Source organism: Anabrus simplex, chromosome 13 (genome assembly GCF_040414725.1).
Source record: "Anabrus simplex isolate iqAnaSimp1 chromosome 13, ASM4041472v1, whole genome shotgun sequence".
NCBI lineage: Eukaryota > Metazoa > Arthropoda > Insecta > Orthoptera > Tettigoniidae > Anabrus > Anabrus simplex.
The window spans coordinates 89,764,510-89,792,089 of record NC_090277.1 but is presented as its reverse complement, the minus strand read 5'-3'; the positions used below and the strand labels follow the sequence as shown (position 1 = coordinate 89,792,089).

Sequence of the window (27,580 nt, the reverse complement as noted above, 5' to 3'; positions counted from 1 at the left end):
CATAATCCATTCATAGTTTGTGTGTCAAAAGTTGCCAATGCAAATCTCGAAGATAACCGAGATCTACCAATTCAGCACTAGGGAGCCGAAGTATCACTAAGAAGTGTCGCGTGCTGTAGCTACACTAGAAAAAGTGAAGGCCACGTATCTTTAAAAAAATTCTGCCTGGCAAAAAATGCGCCTTCGAGATTAACCTATGAGGTCACAAAACAACCGTTCTATATAGAAGAACTGTGATTAAAAATGGCATTGCTTTCTACGATACAGTACCAAGTTTTAGTTCAGGAACTAGAGGATAAATAAAAGCGAATATATGGATGGATTTTTACCGAACAGACGGCATGATGACGTCAGCACGAATGAATTCTGACTACGAACTGTGGCATATCGTAACACGCTTCTTATGACTACGACAGGCGTATCAAGACGAGTTATCTGACCTATTCATAATGCATGCTGCGGAGCAAATCTCACTGCAGAACTGTTATGCGGCTAGAAGACACTTTAGGGGTTCTGGTAGTTCAGATCGCTAATATCTATGCAAATCTTCCTGCAGAACTGTTGTGCGGCTAGAAGACACTTTAGGGGTTCTGGTAGGTCAGATCGCTAATATGTATGCAAATCTTCCTGCAGAACTGTTGTGCGGCTAGAAGACACTTTAGGGGTTCTGGTAGTTCAGATCGCTAATATCTATGCAAATCTTCCTGCAGAACTGTTGTGCGGCTAGAAGACACTTTAGGGGTTCTGGTAGGTCAGATGGCTAATATGTATGCAAATCTTCCTGCAGAACTGTTATGCGGCTAGAAGACACTTTAGGGGTTCTGGTAGGTCAGATCGCTAATATGTATGCAAATCTTCCTGCAGAACTGTTATGCGGCTAGAAGACACTTTAGGGGTTCTGGTAGTTCAGATCGCTAATATCTATGCAAATCTTCCTGCAGAACTGTTGTGCGGCTAGAAGACACTTTAGGGGTTCTGGTAGTTCAGATCGCTAATATGTATGCAAATCTTCCTGCAGAACTGTTGTGCGGCTAGAAGATACTTTAGGGGTTCTGGTAGGTCAGATCGCTAATATGTATGCAAATCTTCCTGCAGAACTGTTATGCGGCTAGAAGACACTTTAGGGGTTCTGGTAGGTCAGATCGCTAATATGTATGCAAATCTTCCTGCAGAACTGTTATGCGGCTAGAAGGCACTTTAGGGGTTCTGGTAGTTCAGATCGCTAATATATATGCAAATCTTCCTGCAGAACTGTTGTGCGGCTAGAAGACACTTTAGGGGTTCTGGTAGGTGTGATCTCTAATATGTATGCAAATCTCAATGCAGAACTGTTGTGCGGCTAGAAGACACTTTAGGGGTTCTGGTAGTTCAGATCGCTAATATCTATGCAAATCTTCCTGCAGAACTGTTGTGCGGCTAGAAGACACTTTAGGGGTTCTGGTAGGTCAGATCGCTAATATGTATGCAAATCTTCCTGCAGAACTGTTATGCGGCTAGAAGACACTTTAGGGGTTCTGGTAGGTCAGATCGCTAATATGTATGCAAATCTTCCTGCAGAACTGTTATGCGGCTAGAAGGCACTTTAGGGGTTCTGGTAGTTCAGATCGCTAATATATATGCAAATCTTCCTGCAGAACTGTTGTGCGGCTAGAAGACACTTTAGGGGTTCTGGTAGGTGTGATCTCTAATATGTATGCAAATCTCAATGCAGAACTGTTGTGCGGCTAGAAGACACTTTAGGGGTTCTGGTAGTTCAGATCGCTAATATCTATGCAAATCTTCCTGCAGAACTGTTGTGCGGCTAGAAGACACTTTAGGGGTTCTGGTAGGTCAGATCGCTAATATGTATGCAAATCTTCCTGCAGAACTGTTGTGCGGCTAGAAGACACTTTAGGGGTTCTGATAGTTCAGATCGCTAATATGTATGCAAATCTTCCTGCAGAACTGTTGTGCGGCTAGAAGACACTTTAGGGGTTCTGGTAGTTCAGATCGCTAATATGTATGCAAATCTTCCTGAAGAACTGTTGTGTGGCTAGAAGGCACTTTAGGGGTTCTGGTAGTTCAGATCGCTAATATGTATGCAAATCTTCCTGCAGAATTGTTGTGCGGCTAGAAGACACTTTAGGGGTTCTGGTAGGTGAGATCTCTAATATGTATGCAAATCTCAATGCAGAACTGTTGTGCGGCTAGAAGGCACTTTAGGGGTTCTGGTAGTTCAGATCGCTAATATATGTGTGTGTGTGTGTGTGTGTGTGTGTGTGTGTGTGTGTGTGTGTGTGTGTGTGTGTGTGTGTGTGTGTGTGTGTGTGTGCGTGTGTGTGCAAATCTCTAGTAATAATAATAATAATAATAATAATAATAATAAATAATGATAATGTTACTCTTGCTACATTACAGAAGAGGGAGATGGAAGGGACTTCCTAATAACCGAATTAGTTTGCATTATTATCACTCTTATTACATAAACATTCGGGGTCCGGTTATAAATCCCTTTCCATTGAACGAAAACTCGCGTGATTGATCCTCGGGAAATACGAAGACCAAACACAAATCTGAAAAAGATTATACAAACAGCAGGGCATTGCTGGATCATAAATTATTCCTTCTCCCTGTCAGCTTCATCCGGTTGCGCGCTCTAAATTTCAAAGCGAAAGCTCGGATTTTTGATCGATGATTTTAACTTCGTTATCTTCTGCTCATTGTCGGCAATACGTATCTTACTTCCACCTTTTAGCAGGGCAACCAAAGGCCACACTGCTGACTATTCCAGCATGTATCCAAGCAATAATAATAATAATAATAATAATAATAATAATAATAATAATAATAATAATAATAATAATAATAATAATAATAATAATATTTTAAGTATTTAGTTGCTGACTCTTCTGATTATTATTATTATTATTATTATTATTATTATTAATGTTATTTGTTTTACGTCCCACTAACTACTCTTTTACGGTTTTTGGAGACGCCGAGGTGCCGGAATTTAGTCCCGCAGGAGTTCTTTTACGTGCCAGTAAATCTACCGACACGAGGCTGACGTATTTGAGCACCTTCAAATACCACCGGACTGAGCCAGGATCGAACCTGCCAAGTTGGGGTCAGAAGGCCAGCGCCTTAACCGTCTGAGCCACTCAGCCCGGCATTATTATTATTATTATTATTATTATTATTATTATTATTATTATTATTATTATTATTATTATTATTATTATTATTATTATTATGAGTTTGGGCCGCCTGAGGACCACGGTGCTTGTGCTTTAGCTATGTTGTTGTTGTTGTTTTCTATTGTTGCCGCTTCTCTTGTTCATGATGGTAGGTTTCGCTGCTGCTTTCGTCTTGGTAGGTTTTCTGTTGGCCCCGTAATCTCTGGCTGAACTGTATTTTGCGTTGCTCAGACCATTTCCTGGTCTCATTTTGCTTAGATTTTGTAAGGGATGTTAGGAAATGTCTGGTTTTGATAGCTGAACGGTAGCTGGATCTGTTAATTATGATGACTTTAATTTTAAGTTCTGCCAGAAGAACATTCACTTCTTGAAACATGACATCATGGCATGGATGGATGACCGAGTTGGCCGTGCGAATAAGTTCGCGCAGCTGTGAGCTTGCATTCGGGAGGCAGCGGCCGTTTGTTCCTACTCCTACCCCTTTCGTATCCCACCGTCGCCATAAGACCTGCCTGTGCGATGTAAAGCAAATTGTAAAAAATAGAAAAAGCAAAGAAAACAATCCTTTCTATCTTATAATGATGGGGAAGGGTCTTATGCCCTGGAACCATAGGCCAATTTGGGTCTTACCAGTGACGTATTCACCCATCCATTTACATCAGTTCTGTAAACTTTATTTGCAATTCCGTTTATTGATATGACTGTCAGTTCTCGATATAGCTATAATTCAAGGCTCAAAACTTCGAGAAATCCACTGATCTACCGAGGTAACTAAGACAAAATCTTGGACGTTAAAGTATCTATGCCACGCCATAGATAAATGTGCAGTTTCGACTGGATTTTGCAGTGTATTCCGTGATATTTCCTGGGGAACATAATCTCTGTGGAACTAAACGCTCGAGGGATAACAGCTAGCTGCACAATATCTGAATAGCAAAAGCGTCTCATCTCATTCACGAGGCAGCAGAACCAAACAATGAGCAGCTAGGAATAATTAGCGAGCACATCTCCATGTCCTGGTAATATACAAGAGCAGCCCGGAGCGAACAGCCAGCCAGATACGGCTGTAATCACCTGGGCCTAGTCGGGTAATTGACATGAGATTTTTATTTTCTCTATAACTGTTCGGTTCTTCAGTGTTTCGAAACTAATTTATGATTAAATACAAATTAAAATAAATCAAAGTCATTTATGTTTACAATTGGGCTGTGGTGAGAATTGGTGGTAGAATGAGTTTTTACTTCAAGGTACTTACAGGGGTTCCACAAGGCTCCAATCTTTCACCTTCGTTGTTCATAGTCTACATGGAACATTTGCTGAAAGGTATAAAGTGTAAGGGAGAGATTCAGTTAGGTAGAAATGTAGTAAGACCGGCCCCTGGTGTATGGGTAGCGTGCCTGCCTCTCACCCGGAGGCCCCGGGTTCGATTCCCGGCCAGGTCAGCATTTTTTCTCGACCTGAGGGCTAGTTTGAGGTCAACTCAGCCTACGTGATTAGAATTGAGGAGCTATCTGACGGTGAGATGGAGGTCCCGGTCTCGAAAGCCCAGAATAACGGCCGAGAGGATGCGTCGTGCTGACCACACGGTCCCTCGTAATCTGCAGGCCTTCGGGCTGAGCAGCGGTAGCTGAGCAGCCCAAAGCCCTTCCAAGGGCGTTAATTGCCGTGTTTTTTTGAAATATAGTAAGCCGTTTGCCCTATGCTGACGACTTGGTCTTAATGGCAGATTGTGCCGAAAGCCTGCAATGTAATATCTTGGAACTTGAAGACAGGTGCAGTGAATATGGTATGAAAGTTAGCCTTTTTAAGACTAAATTGACATCAGCAGGTAAGAAATCAAAGATAATTCCATGTCAGATTGGGGGTACAAAACTGAACAGGGAGATAATGTCAAGTATTTAGGATGTCTATTCTCCCAGAATGGTAATATAGTAAGTGAGATTGAATCAAGGTGTAGTAAAGCTAATCCAGTGAGCTCGCAGTTGCGATCAACAGTATTCTGTAAGAAGGAAGTCAGCTCCCGGACGAAACTATCTTTACATCGGTCTGTTTTCTGACCTACTTTGTTTCACGGGAGCGAAAGCTGGGTGGACTCAGGATATCTTATTCATAATTAGAAGTAACAGACATGGAAGTAGCGAGAATGATTGCTGGTACAAACAGGTGGGAACAATGGCAGGAGGGTACTCGGAAAGAGGAGATACGGGATAACTGAGGAATGAAGTGGATGGATGAAGCTGTATGCATTAACTGGCTTCGGTGGTGGGCAAATGTGACGCGAATGGAGGAGCATAGGTTACCTAGAAGAATGGACTAAGACGACGATGGTTAGACAGTTTCTAAAAATTTAAAGATAAGAGGTACAGAACTAGTCACAAATAGAGGATTGTGGTGGCGGTGTGAACCCTGAAAGGCGTAAAAGTCTATCATGAAGATGTATGTATAAAAAATAAAATACCAAAAACATATCTGAATGTTCAGAGAATGTTTCTAATTTTTATCGGCTTGTTTTATCGCATGCTGTAGGAGGCCGCAGGCTGAGGCCGTGAAGGTGTCCACGTTAACCCGGAAGAACCTAGGTTCAATTCCTGTCATGAAGTCAAAAAGTAGGCAGGGGATTACTCTTCCAATACCGAAAATAAGTCCCAGGTTCATTCCTTGGGGGGAAAGGCGGATGACCATCGATTCTTCCTGCCTGGTTTACGGATAGCCGTTGTTTTTGTGGTCTTCTTCGTACGAAGCATGGTCTTGCGATTGTTCCCGCTGGAAACAGTTCCACGTTCACTCATAATAATGTATGGGATTCCTGCTGTATCGCTAAATCCTTATCTGTGGCTTCAAGACAAGTCTTTAATGTCCTTCGTACCATAAACCATCGCAATGAGCAGGCGAGATAAGAGCTGACTTGCTCTTGGAGCTCTTCTAATGACACTCCCGGTCGTGCTGCAACCAGCTAAACATCACCGTTTCCAACCAGGAAACTGAGCAAACAAACAGAAAAATATCCACTGAAGATCATGAGACGAATATTTTTGTATAGCATTGGTGAGAATGTGCTTGAAGTACGGTTTTTTGTATGTTGAGTTCTACAATTGGGCGTTTTAACTTGTCATGTTCCTCTAGCAGGCAGTACTGAGCCGTGAGGAGGGTTTAGAGGATTCGATCCCGGGATCCCGGCCGCTTTTCAATCCTGTAGTTTTCGGGATTGACATGTCATTTTTAAAAATTTGCAAAATAGACTGTGTGAAGCGAAACTTTCACTGCGTTTGAATAATCCAGTGCAGTTGGAAGACTCCGATTTCGAGCTCATCGATGAAATCATTAAATTCTGGCTCCAGTCAAATTAACTGTAGAAGCACTCTGTCGCACTGATGCGAATTTATACACAGCTGATGCTGCCCTTAAGTTTATTTTTAAGCAGTTAAATGACAATTGCTCCGAGTTGCCATCTAAATTCAAGATACATTTACAAAAGCGCATGAAAGATCGCCGAAGAAATGAGTTGAGTGGCGTATTATGCTGCCTACAAAATCCTCATAGTGACAATGTGGCGTTGGCATTCGATGATGAAGTAAAGCGTACATTTTCAAGGCCGAGCGAAGTCCTGATGAAAACCCAGACTGTTTCTTTAATTGATAAATTAAATGGTAAAAAAATGACGAAGAGGAAGAACAAAATATGTAATTCGAGCCTACAAATACAGAAAGAAGTGAGTTGACGCTCAAAGGAAAGCTTCAACTGGAAATGGAAAACAGTATGAAAATTATGTCTCCTGAAGCATTAAATGAAAATGAATTTTCCAGAATTGTTAAGAAGGATATGAACCTATACGAGTCTTCAAATTCTACTCGGATCTATAACCTAGAGCAGGCTTTATAGTATTTATTAACGATTCCTCCAACTTCCATCGAACCTGAACGCGCTTTCTCAGCAGCTGCATATATGTACAACAAATTGAGGAGCACGCTTGGTGATGAGACACTGGACGCATTGTTATTTCTCAGATCATATTTTCGCAATTCAAATTAGAATGTTCCTATTAATTTTTTTTATATTTATGAGAAATGTGAAATGTGTCTGAGTAATGTTATTTTAAAATACTTTTTGCCAAGAAACTTTCTACCTACTTATAAGGTTGTTACATGAAAGTCGTCTATTTGGTCTATGTTCAGAGAGACTGTTGTTAATTTTCAAAGTTTATTTGCATAGTTTGTTACATAAGGGTATTTTTTAATTTATGTAAGTTAAAAGAGATCTCACTGATTCTTGGAAAAGAATAATTTTAACATAGAGACTGAGTGATTTTAAATCTGGTTAGTCTGACTCTAAGTCCGATTAGTTTGAGTGATTAGATTAGCTAGGTGTATACCGTAAAATAAGTTGATTTTGTCTAAATTTCAATTTGCTGATTAAACAGCTGATTTCTGTAAGATTTTCTTATTTTTTATTTGTAACCTTCAATCCCGGGATAATCCCGGGATCCCGGGACTGACAAAGTGTAATCCCGAAATCTCGGGATTAGAAATAAGGGCCACGATCGAATTCCCTAAGAAAGTTACGTAAATAGAAGGGAGGGGTGGGTCTTATTGTAAAAGACTTGACCGGGCGAGTTGGCCGTGCGCGTAGAGGCGCGCGGCTGTGAGCTTGCATCCGGGAGATAGTAGGTTCGAATCCCACTATCGACAGCCCTGAAAATGGTTTTCCGTGGTTTCCCATTTCACACCAGGCAAATGCTGGGGCTGTACCTTAATTAAGGCCACGGCCGCCTCCTTCCAACTCCTAGGCCTTTACTATCCCATCGTCGCCATAAGACCTATCTGTGTCGGTGCGACGTAAAGCCCCTAGCAAAGAAAAAAGAAAGAAGAAGTAAAAGTCTTGTAGACTGCCGGGTAGTGCAAAGTTTTACAAATAGTAGGGTGAACCACGCCAGACTGAACAACAGCTTCTCACCTACTGGAGGAACAGGACGGTAAGGACACCATGGTCAACGGACCTGTCTGATAATGATAATAATAATATATATATTTTCGTTTACGGCCATTAGAGACCACGTTAGGTAACAGTTACATGTTTCTGGAAGCCTTTTTTACAGTCCAAAACTTTAGCATCGTTTGTCTGGCAGCCTGTCTTCTTTCTTCTGTCCACCCATGGTTAAGTTTTGGTTCGTCATGGAATCCCTGGAATTTGTCGATCACTGACCTAAACTTTGTTCGTTTTGAGATGTCTTCTGAATTTAGTCTCACCTGTCTGAGATCCTTTCTCACCTCCCTGTTGTCCGACACTTTAGGTCTGCTGTCTAGTATTGTGAAAATCCTTTTCGTTAGTCTCTTCTCATCCATTCTAAATAAATGCCCATAGAATTTAAGTCTCCGTTTTCTCGTGGACTCAGTTAGCCTTTCATTGTCACGGTAAAGTTCTTCCCTTCCTCGCAACCTATACTGTCCATCCACAATCTTTGGAGCCATTATTTTGCGAAGGATCCATCTTTCCTTCTCTCAGACCCACTTTCCATGTCATTTGGAGGAATTCACTAGCGTATCCATTTTAATCACTATTGTAGTGCCTTAGTTTAGCTCGTCTGGAGATGTATATAAGATATGTCCTACGAAAAGCCGAAGCCATTTTCTCCCGTCTGGTGATGTTTGCTTCTCTTTCATTTGTTTTCAATTGCACTATTTCACCCAAGTACTTAAAGCTATCAACTCTTTCTATTTCACCGTGTTCTGTCTTCAGGTACCGAGGTGCTATTTTGATGTTTGTTATATATTTAGTTTTTTAGAAATAAATATGTTGTCCTGCTTTTCCTGCTTGTAGTTTTAGTACATTCGGCTGTTCTATTGCTGTGTCAGTATTCCTAGATAGCAGGGCAAGGTCATCAGCAAAGGCAAGGCAATTAACCATGACATCACTTTTTGACCCTCCATTGTATACTTCGTTAAGTAATCCTTTTCTGTCCAGTTCTTTTTCCCATTCCCGGATAATCTTCTCCAACACACAGTTGAAAAAAATTAGTGACAGTCCATCGCCCTGTCTGACTCCTGTTTTAATAATAATAATAATAATAATAATAATAATAATAATAATAATAATAATAATAATAATAATAATAATAATAATAATAATAATAATAATAATAATGTTGTTATGTTCCACTGACTATTTTGATTTTTTCGGAGACGCCGAGGTGCCGGAATTTTGTCCCGAAAGAGTTCTCTTATGTGTCACTAAATATACCGACACTAGGTTGTCCTTCAAATACCACCGGACTGAGCCAGGATCGAACCTGCTAAGTAGGGGTCAGAAGGCCAGCACCTTAACCATTGGGCCACTCAGTCCGGCATGAAAGAGAGACCTGTAGGATCTGGAAATAACAAGAAGTGGATTCAATTACAATCGTCTTTACGTTGCACCGGTACAGATAGGTCTTACGGCAAGATATTTGAATGAGTTAGCATTTCGTATTATTTTGTCCCCCAAAGAAATGAAGCCGGTTGCTTCTCTGATCTTGGTCAGAAATTCTGTTTTATTGACAGCGATCTTCAGCCTACTTTAGCTGCTATGCGTTCTAGGGAGGATAGCTGGCACGTAGCTTCTTCCATACTTGAAGCTAAGGGTGTGAGGTCATCTGCGAAGGCTAAGCAAGTGACTGTTAACTTGTATTTTTTGTAGCCGATTTTTAATCCAGAGTTATCAGCTAGTGTATTAGTCCATTACCGAATGATCTTGTGCAGCATACAGTTGAACAGGATGGGGGACAAACCATCTCCTTGTCTAACACCTGTTTTTATATCGAAGCTTTTTGATAATTGTTCGAGTAGCCTTCACAAGATTCAAAGTCTTCTCATCCAGTCCTATTTCAGTTAACGTCTCAAAGAGGGACCGTCTGTCTACCGAGTCGTAGGCCTTCTGGAAGTCAATGAAAATTGCTATATAGGGTGAGGCACTGAGGTTTTTGTAGATAAAGATAGCTTTGAGGTTCAGAATCTGCTCTGTGTATGGCCTTGACTTCGTAAATCCAGCTTGGTACTCTCCTCTGCAGGAGTCTAATTGTGCCTCCACTCTTTAAAGCAATGCTTTGGAGAAGATTTTGTAAGTCACTGATCGGAGAGATAGAAAAGTGATAGGAGCTGGAAGGAAGCGGCCGTGGCCTTAATTAAGGTACAGCCCCCAGCATTTGCCTGGTGTGGATATAGTAAACCACGGAAAAAATCTTCAGCGCTGCTGACATTGGGGTTCGAACCCACTATCTCCCAAATGCAAGCTCACAGCTCTGCGCCCCGAACAGCACGGCCAACTCTCTCGGTGGAAAGTGGAATCAAAGACCAGCGACTTCTCAGAAGGACTGAGGAGAAAGAGGTTTCAGGACAAACCAGCCCGTAAGAAAACACACGGGCTCTGGACCAAAAAAGAGAGAGAGAAGCACAGACAGAGAATGCGCGATTACTGGGCCAACATCAAGGCTCGTTTTAAGCGAAAAAGTTGAGGCCCGCGTCCTAGGTTGGCCCATTAAGAAGGAGAGGAAGAAGAAGAACTGTCTCTGGCCTGTTGTACGATAGTGAAAGAAAAATTGTGCAAACAGTACAGCAAGTATTTCTATAGCAAGGGTTCTCTTTCCCGTTATACGATAATGTTGGGTGGGTTGTATAAATAGTAGGGGTTTTATGTTACAGGATTCCTGTAGCCTGGCGTATGGTGCTGTAGGGAGAATTGAATAAATATCAGGGGTTCTATGCAGAGGTACACAAAATCCGCTTTTTTACTTCCCCATGCTTGTGTGTGGAAAGCAGGCAGGCAAGCTAATCGCTGCTGCCCTCCTGTTCAGATCAAGTAGGCTACAGGCAACTTGCCTGCTCGCTTTCTTCTTCCTTGTGTACTACACAACGTAGCTCCTTATCACCCTCACGACCAATAAATTAAGGTTTCCTTAAATGGCTCTAGAAACGCTACAAACTGGCCAGTAACGTACTTTTTTCAGAGGGTTCCTCGCTTTCTAAAACAGTTTCAACGTCTTCTGTCTGGCAGTGACCTGACTACAGTATGTCAAAATAGCTGTTTCACCTACCCCTTAAGTACTTAACCAGAGATTTCACTGAATGTACAACAGGAACACGCTTTGAACATGCTTCAAGACCGTATTAATAATATGAGCCATGGATGGAAGACGTTCCTGTAAATTTCTTTCTTGTGCTGTTATAACTATAATGTTGCAGATATGCTCATGAGAAAGAGAAACACCTATACATCTCCATCGATATCCCAGACCACTGTGGACACTTGCAGCAGTTCTTGAGCCGTCAGAGAACACACACATTAATACTGTACATTTTTTCAAATCCCATTCTGCCTTTATGTAATGCGTGAAACACGTAGTGCATCCCTTTAAAATTCCACCGATCAGTGACACTTGAACAGACACCGGACTGAATAGCATGCGTTATATCGAGAAGCATTTCACTGTGCAATTTTCTGACTACTTTCACTCGAGGAAGTATATCATTTTTAATATTTTTTGCCTATTCAAATCAATGTCTGCCATGATTTCTTTTAAAAACCTTCGCACTCAATAAAGGTAAACATCCAAGTCCGTGGCGCACATTTCTGCGCACTTCCCAGACACCAAGTTCTGTCCTTTTTCGAGATATTATAGAATGCAATAAGTTTTGGTCAAATTTGTGGACATAACATGCTTGAGATTCGTGAATGCGCGCTGGGTAGCTTTAAACGAAAATTGCATTGGCTTATTTTATACCTGCTCAAAAAAAACACGAACGTTTTTCTCAAGATGAACTTGAATCCTCTTTCTTTACTAGAATAAATCCACCATTTCTTTTTTATCCCTAGATTGTTTGCGAACAGTTTGTTCGTTTTCTTGCTGTTTTCCCCGCTAACAACAACTGAGTTGTACTGAACGAAGTATATAACTACTGTAACATGTGGCTGCACACTTATATACATCTTGCAAAGACGGCAGTCCAAACAGTTCACATGAAATTTTGCAGACTTAAGGAAACCTAAGTTTGATGACAATAAGAGCTTTGTAGTAAATTGTGTCAAGGCCTACGCCCACGCGTTGAATTAAAAATTATAAGATCCCGTGGCTCAGGCGGCAGTGCACCGGCCTCTCACCGCTGGGCTCCGTGGTTCAAATCCCGGTCACTCACTGTGAGATTTGTGCTGGACCAAGCGGACGCGGCACAGGTTTTTCTCCGGGTACTCTGGTTTTCCCTGTCATCGTTCATTCGAGCAACACTCTCCAATATCATTTCAACTGGCATTCATTAATCATTGCCTCTGAGGAGTGCGACAGGCTTTGGCAGCCGGCACAGTTCCTATCCTCGCCGCTAGATGGGGCTTCATTGATTCCATTCCTGGCCCGGTCGAATGACTGGAAACAGGCTATGGATTTTCATTGAAACTCGAGGTTTTCCTTTTATGCATCAGCAATGGAAATCCATTTAGTAATTATTGCAAAATTAGAGTATTTATTTATGTATTACATAATGAAGCGTACTTAAAGGAACGATTTTATATTTACACAGGTTCTGAAATTATGGTCTAAAGAACTATCCATCTCCCAAAGTCGTAACACAAACGGAATTCCTGAAACTGTGTTTCCTTACGGAATTATACATACAGATTGAGACGTCCAATTGATTCACAGAGGCATGCAGACAACTGTAATGTATAAGGACCTGAAATTATATCCACTTGTGCGTACTGAAACACTGCATTGAACGTAGTTTTAGTCTACCATTTCAAAAAAGTGTCAAATTCGACTATTTGTTCCATCTTTAGATTTCTCGCCACTATCCGCGTGTCGCGCAGGTGATTCGAATGCGAGGAAAGTATGTGACTCTAGATCCTTTTCTTCGGCGTTTCCAAGGAAATGAATCATCATTCAAGCACTGTAAATCTCTTTCTTTTCTTTTTGAGATACTAATCTGTATTTTTCTGTTTGATTCCAGGAAGCAAGGGCTCCCCTCCTTCGCTGCCCCAAGTTCTCAGAACTATTAAGGAGGTGTGGATCCCACCCAGGAGTATATCTTTAGAAAGGTTAGTAGAATATTACCGTTCCTCGATCATTGCGAGTTCTTCTGGAGTTTATAACTTGCAAAGACCGAATAACTGTTAATCAAGTTGGGAAAAACTCTTAATACAGTGGTAATCTATTTTTATACGGGGTGTTCCAATAAAACGCCGATAATGCTTAGTATGTTGTGCGGGAAAGCAAACTGATCCGTTTTCAAGAAGGGACCCATATTCAGCAACGCACGGCTTGACACTTGAAGTGTGAGGTGAGTCTGCGTTCCACATGTCGTCAATAAGCTCAACATGAGTAGCACATCGGGCTCATTACAAACGGGATTCGAACTATGTACATCCTACATCATTGCAGAGCCTACATCTGCAGTGCTGAGCCTCACGCACATGACCTCATACTGCAGTTGTCTTCGCCCCGTGGACACGGGCAATAAGGTTCTCTACTGACGTTACAGGAGTGTCACACACCATACTCTTCATACTACCTATTATCGGCACACTTTATCTGGATGCTTTTGTGTACGGGTTTGAGGAGTAAGGAGGAAGCTGTCCCGGTTCCGGTAGTGCTGCCAACTGAATGAAAATGAAATCTGAATTGAATCGAGAATATGATCGATCGATGTGGTGTTTCTAAACCGTTATCATCTTAAGCCAACAACTGTGTCACATACACATTATATAACATTTCTCGATGCGAATCTTGTTCCTACCATGAATTATATAGTTTGGCTTTGCTGTGCACACAACAACAGTACTAGTACGTAAAGTGTACGCCAGATGTCGCACAACGATGCTTAAGCGATTCATAGTTTGTGTTTCAAAGGTTGCCAGTACGAATTTCGAAGATTGCCGAGGTCGAGCGATTCAGCACTAGGGTGTAAATGCATCCAGATAAAGTGTGCCAATAATACGTGGAACTGCCTGGCTTCTTTTAATCGTCTCTCGATGGCCGCGAACGTGGAATGATGAGAAGACTTCTATATGACACCACGCCTTGTGCCTTCATTTCTCGTTATTTTATCACTATTTTATACATTTAAAACATATATATATATATACATATGGGTATATATGACAAGCATTTTAATTTGATTATATACTCTTCCAAACTCTCTAAATGTAATAAACCGAGCTCGATAGCTGCAGTCGCTTAAGTGCGGCCAGTATCCAGTATTCGGGAGATAGTAGGTTCGAACCCCACTGTCGGCAGCCCTGAAAATGGTTTTCCGTGGTTTCCCATTTTCACACCAGGCAAATGCTGGGGTTGTACCTTAATTAAGGCCACGGCCGCTTCCTTCCCACTCCTAGCCCTTCCCTGTCCCATCGTCGCTATAAGACCTTTCTGTGTCTGTGCGACGTAAAGCAACTATCAAAAAAAAATGTAATAAACTAAAATAAAATTAATACGACGTACTACTTTTCTTCGAGCTCGCATACAGTCGAGTGAGTGCGACGGTTGCTTCTCCAGTCAACTACGTGTGTATCCACGTGCAAAGGAAAGGTGCTCCGCCTATTTGTTTCCATCAGCATTAAACTCTCGTGAAAAGGCATATAGGAGATTGTGCTCATTCGGTATTGTTTTGTATGCGTGTTGGTGAGGAAATTGTTCGGTACAGAATAACATCGTAATATACTGAGAATTACCCCCACTGAATAACAACAATTTTGACCCTTAATGTTTATGGAAACCTCATAGCATAACAGTTCTGCCGGGTAGGCTATACTTGTTACCCGCTTCAGGAACGTTGTTCGTTGAGTAGGAGAGGTGTTGGTATATAATTTCTAATCACTAAATTGCGTGAAAAAACTGGTTTTAATTCTAAACCTCTTCGTAGTTTTCATATGGAGTGACATCATATGATACGGTTGATAATGATACGTCCGTCGGATGCAGACGTTAACCTTTAAGCAGACCTCATGGTGTTATTCGACTGGAGGAGGCTATATCTTGTTTTTACCACAAAGACGCACACACGAAATGCTGTCAATTGCGTATACTATTTTATTTACACATTATATATTCTACACACATTCTACACACATGCACTAATAGACTGCCATCTTGAACACTTGACTATTATGCTCTTGAACAAAACACTGTTACGAAGAATAAGAAGAAGACTGCCACATTAACATGTCAACGTATTACCAATCACAACATGAATTCACATACTCGATTAACGACTTGCACTCACAACTCTTGTCAACCCTCAAGACTGCCTCTTTATATACATTGCCTGGCCGGGCTTCTAGAAGAATATGACATAACATATTTTCTCGTAATTTCGAGAGTCTCCAATAGCCTATTTACAATGAATGAAAGTTTCTGTAACCCTTTAGTTGCGAAGATACGTTGTACCGACCTATTACCGGGAGTTGCACAACAGTGCATTGGATTTATACATCACATATACAGGTAATAATAAATTATATACTAATACTTACGTGTTCTTATTAATATGCATACAGCAGATGTTTCATGACATAACCTCACAAACAATACGATCATGATTTATATCAAATAAAGTCCGGGCATAACTGCATAAATAATAACCATACTAATAGATGCAAACAACTTCATAGCCACACCTCACAAGTCATATCATTAATAATAATAATAATAATAATAATCGATATTTTTCCATTATTTATCCATGGGTTAGAGAATTGTTTCCAACTTATACTGGTCTGTTACACTTGCGTCAGTCTCGACACAGAGTTTCACCCTCTCCCTACTTCAAGAAAACCCCACACGTATACATAAAGCCCTTTCACAGGCCTCTCCGCAAGCAGACAGCATGACAACTTACAGAATGTTACACAAAATGAATCAACCATTGCCCTACAGCCCTAACGAGTCTTGGCTTACGAAGCGACCGCTTCTCAGCCTAAAGGCTTGCTGATTACGAGGAGACGTGTGGTCAGCATAACGAACCCTTACGGACGTTATCCTTGCCTTTCTAGGGCGAGAAATCTGTCTGGCCGTCAAATACCTCGTAAATTAGTTCCCACGTGAGTCAGCTAGACTCCGACCTAGATCCTGGTAAAAATCCCCGACCTGTTCTGTGTCGAACCAGATGCTTTAGAATGAACTCGTTTGCGAACTCTTCACATGATTCTTCGTCGAGCTACACTAATTGTACGCAGGGGAATGTTTTTATCATGACGAAGTGAATTCCACGATGGTCGTTTTTTTACTCTTTCAACCTACCTCTTTCCAATGATTCATAACTGTTATATTTTTCAGTCTGCCGAAAGTAATTTTGAATAAATAAATAAATTTAAAACTACCTGAGAAAGAAAATAACTTATTTAAAACAGAATGACACGTTTCGTTTTTGAAAGGGCATCATCAGATTCTATCAAATCACACTCAAAATATTTAGAAATGTATAAATATTTATGTTTAAATTTCTTAAAAACTTGGTATTTGGAACTTATCTTAAGGGACTAAATTTCTAAATATTTTTCAGTGTGATTTGATATAACCTGATGATGCTCTTTCGAGAACGAAACGTCATTGTATTTTAATTGAGTTGATTCTTTTGTTTTTTAAGTATAATTCTGTTAGCATTTGTTTTCTTTCCCAGGGTGTTTATAAATTTATGTCAGTAAGTTAACAAAATCCCAAACGTGGACATATTTGACAATGAGAGTGTCTTCTTAAGATCAGTCAGAAGGAAGCTCACACAGACATAAGACATAAATTAAATCGGGTACCATACTTGTGTACCATGAATAGTTTAGTCCTTGGATTAATTTAGATTTCTAATGTATATTTTACGAGAAATTAAAATACACAGTTCAAAAAAGAGGGGAACGTGTTTTTGAACGTATGCCATGCTCCACAAAACAATACTTCACATGTATATTACCAACTAAACCCTTATTCTTTAGCGTTGAAGTATACAAAATAACAACGATGGTTTCACGCTCAGTTTCAGAACACAAACGGAAATGTCCAAATAGAGACGAAAACAAAGTAATAACAGTCATCCAGGGTGGATTTTTATCACAGTTGGAGAGCTTCAGTATAGTGCATGTCCTCCACGACCATTTATCACAGCTTGGCACTTACGTGCATGCTACGGTCATGTTGCGGTATCAGGCCCCATTCTTCACTGAGGTCTTGGGGAGTCTGTGGTGGAACAGGACGCCCACGAACACTTCTGTCAAACCTATCCCACACATGCTCGATGGGATTAAGGTCGGGACTCGCTGCTGAATATTCCATCTTTTGAATGTCCATTTCTCGCAAGACAGCTCTGGTGATGCGCGCTACATGAGCCCTGGTATTGTCGTGCATGAATACGAATTCAGGGCCAACACAGTATGCAGCAACCAACACATGCTGTAGCAGTATCTGCTCGATGTACCCCGCAGCTGTAAGATTACCCCGGACGACGACAAGATCCGTACGGCAATCAATACTGATGACACCCCACAGCATCACAGAACCTTGTCTGAATCGGTCGCCTTCCTGGACAACATTTGGCATGTACTGCTCACCACGGCGCCTCCATATATGTTGACATCCATCGCGCTGTGTCGGGAGAAATCTGGACTCGTCTGTGAACAACACATGTTTCCATTGAGGAAGTTTCCAGTTGACGTGGGTACGGGCAAACAAGAAGGCCAGCTGCGCGATGTTGCTGCGTTAAACGGGAGACTCGAACAGGACGTCTGGGTCGTAAGGACACTTCTCCTAACCTGTTCCTTACAGTCTGGTCAGACACCGTGACTCCTGAGGTCTTGTTGCAGTTCTCTGGCAGTTGCTGAACGACGCCGCAACGCACAGATGGTCAGATATTGGTGTTGTCATGCGTCCACGACCTTGTCCAACCCTCGTTGTGAACTGGCCTGTCTCGTTGTAGCGATTCCACAAGCGTTGAATAACTGACAGGGACACATTGAGATTCACAGCAACACGACGAAAAGTCCATCCTTCCTGGATCAAAGTGACGGCCCTTGTGACTTGAACCTCGATAAGATGTCTCATGGGGTGTGGTGATTCACGTACAGCGTGCTCAAATGACCACAGAAGTCTGCGTATCTCACAACGACACACGTAGGCACCGTTTTGAGGGGTCACCTGACAGTTTAATGCATGGCTACGCCTGGAGATGGAGTATAACTTCGATTTGACATACCTTAAGTAGCTAAGGTCTCAAGGTATGTTGTACGACCATTGGAACCCCATCTACCAAATTAACGTTCACATACCAGACGTTACAAGACACGTTCCCCTAATTATTTTGAACTGTGTATTTTTTAAACACACAGTTACCAGCGTGCATAGTTCATAAGCATAGTACGGTATTAGAGTTCATATTTTATGTCTTATTGCATATTGTTTATAACATTAGAAAGAAGAAAAGGAAATGTTCTGTAAGTGGGCAGAAATGCCTGTTGAACAATAAATCAAGTAAATAATTCAATACCGAGCTCTATAGCTGCAGTCGCTTAAGTGCGGCCAGTATCCAGTTAATCAGGAGATAGTGGGTTCGAACCCCACTGTCGGCAGCCCTGAAGACGGCTTTCCGTGGTTTCCCATTTTCACACCGGGCAAATGCTGGGGCTGTACCTTAATTAAGGCCACGGCCGCTTCCTTCCCATTCCTAGCCCTTTCCTTTCCCATCGTCGCCATAAGACCTGTCTGTTTCGGTGCGACGTAAAGGAAATATCAAAATAATAATAATAACAAATAATAATAATAATAATAATAATAATAATAATAATAATAATAATACTTTAATTTCGACAGACTGAAGAAGCTTACAGTTATAAATTAATTTGTCAAAACTGAACACAGATGACTTTAGATATCACAAAGAAATTTTCGAATGACACAACTCTTATGCTTTCCGAGTTAAAATGAAATATTTGATACACAAAATTTCGGTGCATCCCCACCAGATATAGAAACTCAACCCCTCCCCAATCCGTACCGATTTATCAGACGTTTCGGGTCAAAATGTATTATCTGAACACGTTATTCGGAGGCTTGAAGTAAGGGAACTTCATTCTCATGATACCCAATTGGTTTCTTTACGGTTATCCTGTATGATATTCGCCATATTCACGTCTTTGTTCCCCAGACAAGTGGTCATCCCTTTACCGAGGAGGCCAGGCATGCATTTCCGTGTCGCAATAGATCGCCTTTCCGTGGCTGGATGTGGTTACAACACGTAATGGGTTCCAACGAAGGGATCGATAGCTGTTGGTCCTTTTTTTTTTTATCTTTCTCGGTTTATAATAGCACCTTGAAGGCCAGCACGTTTATATGAACCAACTGAAATACTACTTATAAAATTCTAAGTGTCTTCCAGCCCTCTGATAATTCTGTAGGGAGAGTTGCATAAGTACAAGGGGTTCTGTAAACACGTAACATTTAATGTAGATAGACCACTGTACAGTTCTGTGGAGAGAATTGCATAAAGTGCAGGAGTTCTCCAAATATATCCCCCTAATATTTAGGGAAATCACTAGATAACAATACATTTCTGTAGGGAGGGTTGTATACATGATAGGGGTACTGAAAGTCCACCTCGTTGGCTGAATCGTCAGCTTAGACATATTTTGTTCAGAGGGTCCCGATTCCTGCTCGGGTCGTGGATTTTAATTGCGCACGGTTAATTCCCCGGACTCGGGAAATGGGTGTTGGTACCAATACACTACTTTTCGTGTGCACACAGCACAGCAAACTACCAAAACCATAATAGTGAATACATTCCTCCACGTAGGGTTGGCGTCAGGAAGGACAACCGGGCCGTAAAACGGTGGCAAGTCCACATGTGCGACACAATTCGCACACGAGACCCCACTAATGTGTGGGAAATGTGGAGGAGGACGAAGAAGAAGAAGACTACGGATTCAGGAAGGATATGCCCTAATGTTTAGAGAAATATGTTGGATTACACTTCTGTAATGATGGTAGTATAAATACTAGGGGTTTATAGAGCATGTCCCTAATGTTTAGAGAAATATGTTGGATTACACTTCTGTAAGGGGGGTAGTGTAAATACTAGGGGTTTGTAACGCATGTCCCTAATGTTTAGAGAAATATGTTGGATTACGCTTCCGTAAGGAGGGTAGTATAAATACTAGGGGTTGTAAGGTAAGGTAAGGGTTGTTCTGCCCGAAGGTAGGTCCGAACCTCCGCAGAGGTGTTCCTGAGCCGGAGTTTACGTGCGGTAGGGTGGCCAGCTCCTTTCCGCTCCTCCATTCCCTTACGTCCCACCAACAGCGCGTGGCAACCCATCCAACTCCTGACCACGCCCAATTTTGCTTAACTTCGGAGATCTCACGGGATCCGGTGTTTCAACACGGCTACGGCCGTTGGCTCGGGGTTTGTAAGGCATGCCCCTAATGTTTAGAGAAATATGTTGGATTACACTTCTGTAAGGAGGGTAGTATAAATACTAAGGGTTTGTAAGGCATGTCCCTAATGTTTAGAGAAATATGTTGGATTACACTTCTGTAAGGAGGGTAGTATAAATACTAGCGGTTTTGTAAGGCAAGGTTTTGTTATGTAGCAGGGATAGTTACACCCTACACTTTGGTTCAACGAATGTAATTCTTTTAAATGATGAATCTGAACGAAACAAAATAGATTTGAAATTTTCAAAACAAAGCATTTTCCCCAGGAATATTTAAAACGATAATTACCTCCAATAGGCGTTGGGAATATACTTTTCTATTATTTAGTGGATATTCCCAGAAAATTTAATGAAAATCTATATCGATAAAAATATCCGTTTTTCTCTCCTTTAAAGGCCATGTTCTGTTTCGAAAAAAAGTTGCACTTAGGTCAAGGAAGAAAAATGTAATATTGAAGTCTGGCGTAAATGTGTTAATCCTCATAATCGTGTCTCAGATTTCACCGCCCTGCTTGTACAGGATCCAGAAGGTTCTGGAGAGAAACAGTCAGGCGGACCAGCAGCTGATAACATCACTCCACACTGCACGCCACTTGACGTGAGACTGGACGCTATTCTCCTACCCGGAAGAAAGTGAAATAATAACTCAATCATTTGAGAACTCGTACAGCTTATGGAGGGAGGGTGAAAGTGACGGAAGTTACGACTTGACATGCAGGTAGGGAGAGGGTTTTTGTGCAACAACTACGTAGGAACACCATAAATCAAACTACAACACTGAAAGTAATAGGAGTGAAAATGAAAATTCTTGAATACAGATCATTCAAAATTTGTTACGTTACAAGTGAAATCTTTGGCAGATATCTGCAATTATTTGAAGACACACAATACTGATTGAACCCAGAATTTCAACATAGCTAAAGAGGAGACAGTTCTGTGACATGAACTGAAACATTTAATGTAACCATCTCATAAGCGAAATTAAAGAATGGATCATATATTTCATAGTATAAAACACATCGAAAATGTCAAACTATTCAAAGAAATTTATTCTGCACTAGTCCAGCCAGTTGCCTGACGCGGTGCCTGTGACAGTAGCAAAAGTCTTCAATATTAAATGATTGATGCTTGTTGTTTAGAGGGACCTAACATCTAGGTGATCGTCCGATTCTCAATATTAAACAACTACAGGGTGACTCGTGAGGAAAGGGCAATATTTCATGATGTGATAGCACTGGTCATCGTGATCAGATAAAATATGAGAAAGTTGTCGAGATAGTCCTGTCTGAATGTAAACATTGATAACATTGGAAAATAAGTTGATTTTTATAATTGCTTTTCATGTTTCTCTATTTTCCATAGTACCGAGCTCGATAGCTGCAGTCGCTTAAGTGCGGCCAGTATCCAGTATTCGGGAGATAGTAGGTTCGAACCCCACTGTCGACAGCCCTGAAAATGGTTTTCCGTGGTTTTCCATTTTCACACCAGGCAAATGCTGGGGCTGTACCTTAATTAAGGCCACGGCCGCTTCCTTCCCACTCCTAGCCCTTTCCCGTCCCATCGTCGCCAAAAGACCTATCTGTGTCGGTGCGACGTAAAAGCAACTAGCTATTTTCCATAGCAGTAATAATAAGATTACAATGCAGAACCTTTTTGTTTCATGTCGTATCGTTTGGTGGTCCAGTGACAATGTTATCGGAATAAATTCTCAGTGATCCTACTATTGACCTTAATGCATTTGTCAACTCGCTGAAGAATATGACATGTTGAGCGTCGAAAATCATTGTGACGTTGCCGTACTCCAGCAAAAGCATCTATAATAGGAGCGAGCTTTTCGTTTCGTGAATTTTTTCTGTACACTTCGCTCTTCACCCACTCCCATAAACAATAATCTAAGAGGTTGATGTCTTGAGACCTGAGTGACCAGGGAATGGTACCGCCACGAAATGTGGTGCTTATAAACTCCCTTACCTGGTGCCAATAATGAGGAGGGGCTCCATCATGCTGAAACTACCAGCTGTATGCATAAGTTTTTGCCGTTTTTCTGGTAAAGAAAACACGTAATATTAAAGGTAAATTCATTTTTTATTTATTCAAAGTGTTGGCCATCCGCTTCCCATCTTTCAGGTAAGTTACGAATACCATACAAGATAAAGTGCTTGTCTTTTGCGGCAAACCATTCGTCGAGCCATTTTCCAACTTCCTCAAAATTGCTGAAGTTCTGCTCTGCGAGCGCGTGCCCCATTGATGCCAAGAGATGATAGTCAGATGGCGCCATGTCTGGGCAGTACGGCGGGTGCGGAAGGGTGTCCCATCCACGCGATTTCAAGGTGTCTCTCACTGGTTTTGCTGTGTAAGACGGCGCATTGTCGTGTAATAAAATCACTTTGCCCTGTCTTCTGGCCATTCCGGTTGTCATGAGTGATTTAAATTAATCATTTGTTGGCGATAGTGTTGTGCATTCGCCGGGCTTCAAGAGTTCATAATACACAATACCGCTCTGGTCCCACCAGACACAAAGCATTGAAATCACCAGGTTTAAATGGTCGAAACCATGTCTCACGTGTTCTAATCAATGGAGCGTGTTCACCATGTGTTTCTACCAGCAAACGATGACTTTCCACAGCCATTTTCTTTTGATTAAATAAGAAAAGCAATGCGTGCCTCAAATGTTCTTTATCAGGCATGATCACTGAAGGATACAGCACAGACGCTAGTGTTTGGCGGACTCAACTTGTGTGTGTTGGTAGGTTAATGTCAGACAAACAAACTAACGCATGCGTCAAATTCATACTCTGCGTACTGTTTGCTGGCGCCATCTTTTAGCTAAACCGGAAAAGACTTACGCATACACCTGGTACAAAGCAATACATGTAGCAAAAGGAACATCCTCGAGTAGTTCAGGTAATGTACGTTGCAAAAATTGCAGGTACACTGTCCCATTCATATGATCGTCTAAAGCAGTTACAAGTTGCTCTACGTCACCTCGACATAAATAGGTGCTATGGCGTCGTCTAAACAATGGGCTTATCAGCCGGTTATTGAAGGAACCATACCACATATTAATTGAGCAACGTACTTTAAAATTCGCGGCTCTGGTGTCTGGGTCTCCATAAATGATTGTTACGTGTATTAGATGTGAACGTAGCCTCATCCGTGAAGAGTATTACTACACCAAATGACGATTTTTATGTAACCAGTGACAAAATTCAAACAGGGCTATCTCGACAACCGTCTGATATTGATCCCATGTTCACATTAAAAGTTTTGATCACCATAACCAGTACTATCACATCCTAGAATATTGACCTTTCCTCACGAGTCACCCTGCATATTTTTTTTAAACGGATTGTAACAATAAGGTATCATCAAACCCTCAGGACACATTGCTCACGCCTAGAAGAAGAAAATATGTTACGCTTTGTTTCCACGTTGGAACTAATTTTCCATGAACCTACTACGCTGGCGTGGCAGGGGGAAAGGTGATACTCCCACGTGGCGCGTCCCAGGTGGCGGATAGCGGGGTCCTAACCGGCTTGCCGGCGGACTTGAGGGAAATAAAATACCTCTCGCGGACCAAACACACACCTCTATGGGTGGGGGAAGCAGACGAAGAATTCACCCACGGTATCCCCTGACTGTCGTAAGAGGCGTCTAAAATGAGCGACCAAGGGATGATCCAACCGTGAAACTATTTGTGATTAGTACCATCACGCAGGGAATACCATGGGTAACATTTATTTGCGCGTAGTACCACTATGTTAGGTACGCAATAGGTTTGTGATCAGTAGTTTTTTTTTGCTATTTGTTTTACGTCGCACCGACACAGATGGGTCTTTTGGCGACGATGGGATAGGAAAGGCCTAGGAAGTGGAAGGAAGCGGCCGTGGCCTTAATTAAGGTACAGCCCCGGCATTTGCCTGGTGTGAAAATGGGAAACCACGGAAAACCATCTTCAGGGCTGCCGACAGTGGGGCACGAACCGTGATCAGTAGTGACAGTGTGTGAATTAGGAGGTGGGTCCTACAGTATCTGTGATTCGTACCCCTATATGAGCAATACCATGGAATGAGCGACACCATGGTTGTGCCTTACCTATGCTCAGTTCCCACTAGGTCAGGAATTCCACAGGATAGTACGAGTCCCTGTGGTTATTCCATTTATGTCCGAAACACCATAGGTCTGTGTTACATGGGCGCATTACACTATCTGTGAATAGTACCATAATGTGTGGAATACCGCGAGTCTCCGCTACTTTTGATTAGTACCGCAACATTACACATTGCATGGTTCTAATTTGCTAGCGATAAATACCAATATGAGGGGCTGATGACCTGGATTTTGGACCCGTTTCGACTATACGCATAATCGATTCAGCATCGTGCTATAGAAGCAGTCCCTTGGTCAGTAATACTATTGTTTTGAGCCAGCTTCTGTGCATGTGAGTCACTGTGGGTTTTACCCACTGATCGTTTTAAATTCATATCCGTCCATCCATTCATTCTTCGTTCTCATGCTTTGAGTGCTGACAGTGTTGATGTGAAGTTTAAGTACTTGAAATAGGGGAAGAATCTGTAGTACTGTAGGAGCATGGCATGTTTAAGAGGATAATTATGTAATATTGATGGTTTTGTAAAATGAGTCCTAATTAATTCATATCCTTTACAGTACAGCTTCAGACTTTGTCAATTAATAATTCGTTTCACACATGTAGTTATTTACCCCCCCCCCACCATAAAAAACGTTTGCTTCGGTTTCTTCCATCATCTCCAGTAATTGGAGCATTGAATTTTGCTACCCATCTGTATAATGCTAATGTTTATCTTTCACAAAACTCTACTCCTGAACTACAAAAAGTTTAGAAGTACGGTTTGCACAAAATAATCATCTGAATAATTCAGAAAAAATCCTTTTAATTTTTTTAAAGACATTGAAGTCACTTTACGTCCAGGTTTCGTTTCTCCCCGCGGATTCGGCGAGGTATTCCACCTCTATCGCCTCCTGGAGTCTGTGACAATTAACGCTGGAAGAAACTGGAGAGCAGAACCAGTATCTCTCCCAGGCGGCCTCACCTACTATGCTGAACAGAGATCTTGCGGGGGATTAGAAGATTGGAAGGGATAAGCATTAAAGAGGGAAGGAAGCGGTCAAGTCCTCAAGTTAGGTACCATCCCCGCATTCGCCTGAAGAAGGAGTGGGAAACCACGGAAAACCACTTCGAGGTTTGCTGAGGTGGAAATCGAAACCCCTGTACTCAGTTGACATTCTGAGGCTGAGTAGACCCCGTTCCAGCCATCGTACCTCTTTTCAAATTTCGTGGCAGAGCAGGTACACATTAACCACTACACAACAGGGCGGATTTCCTTAAAGATACAATAACATAATTTTTATTCTGGGTATAAAATACACTTTCTTCCATGCACCTAGACTTCCCAGAACGTCGTCATTTAAATATATCTGCTGCCCTATCAAGCAAGTCACTGTGCACACCTGTACATTGAAGGTGGGCATCAACCAGTCACAACGTGAGAAATAGAATGCTAACAAATCTGTAACATCAAATTTTCGTTAGTAAAATGTGGGACTATTTTTTCTACTTTGCTTCCAAAGCCAGAACTATTGGGCCACTGTGTTCTAGCCTGCTTTAGCGCTAGGACTTCAAAATGGCCTGAATAAGAGTAGTTAAGGAAAAATCCTAAAACGATTACAAAATCCAACGAAATGAACTTTAATATACAATATACACATGCCCGGAATGGTTTATCTCTAGTATAGGAATATATTTTCCATGTAGTATATTAAAGATCTTAAAACGAAGTATGCGATCCCAGGCATACACTGCTCGGTTTGGTGTTCGTTTTTCTTAGACTTCCGGGATTGGCGAAGCAAAGACAGACACATTCTCTAATTACGTTGATCAGCATTTCAACAGTCAGCATGTTAAGCCGTTGTGAGGGACATCATCGGACCTACAATACAAGCAGAGTATAATGTGTTTTGAGCGGGGCCAATGTAGTGCCCTTGAGGTGGGAGAAGAGTGGCCGCAGATAATGTAAATACTTGAAATGCTCATAACAACTTTACGTGGGGTGTAATTTTATTGCTACTACTATTTATTTATTTATTTATTATTTATTTATTTATGTATTTATTTATTTATTTATTTATTTATTTATTTATTTATTTATTTATTTATTTATTTATGTATTTATTTATTTATTTATTTATTTATTTATTTATTTATTTATTTATTTATTTCCTGCGATACACGAAAAATCATAGAATCATGGGTATGATTACGGGCTTAGAACCCAATAGGTGGTGGTGGTGATTATTGTTTTAGAGGAAGTACAACTAGGCAGCCATCCTCTATACCACTAATCAGAGGGAAAGTAGGGAAGGGGTCTGACACTTCGAAAAGTGAAGGTGTCGGCCAAAGAAAAACAAGGGCCACCAAGGGCGTGAAAATGAAGGTCCCGGTCTGATAGGATAGATGAAAGTGAGGATCCCGGCACAAGTAAGTGGTAGTCATACCAGGACTCAGCTAAGAGCCCCGTGGTCGCCGACTCACACTCCCAAGTGAAGAGCTCCTGGGGCGGTGGGTGGACATCGTTGACGTCAAAGAGAAAGACGAGGTTGGTAACTGTGCCGGGTGCTAACGTAGAACATGGCCAAACCATCCGAAGCGCCTTATTCGCATTTTTTCCGTAATTCGCGCGATGCCCATTGCCATTCCTGATGTGGAGGATTAAGGAGATGGCCATCGACGAGCCGAGTATTCGAATCTCCGTGCCGTGAATTTTCCGTTCTGTACTTTTGTTGGACGGTCGACATTCAACTCCATACAGTGCAACTGGACGCATTGATGTTCGGTATATCTGTCGACTTTACGCGAAGAGGCACTCTTTCGTCACAAACTACGCCAGTGACTCCCTCCACCGCATCCAAGTTGAATTTCTCCGAGCTCGCACTTCGTTGTTAACT

General features: G+C 41.6%; 1 protein-coding gene across 1 annotated transcript in view; it reads left to right on the top strand.

The window, feature by feature from the left end:
- LOC136885036 (uncharacterized) overlaps positions 1-27,580 on the top strand; it is a 113,854-nt gene that overhangs the window by 37,206 nt on the left and 49,068 nt on the right. The window contains exon 2 of the mRNA XM_067157421.2: positions 13,142-13,229. The gene's annotated coding sequence lies outside the window, so the exon portion shown is untranslated. The remainder of the gene's footprint in view (positions 1-13,141; positions 13,230-27,580) is intronic.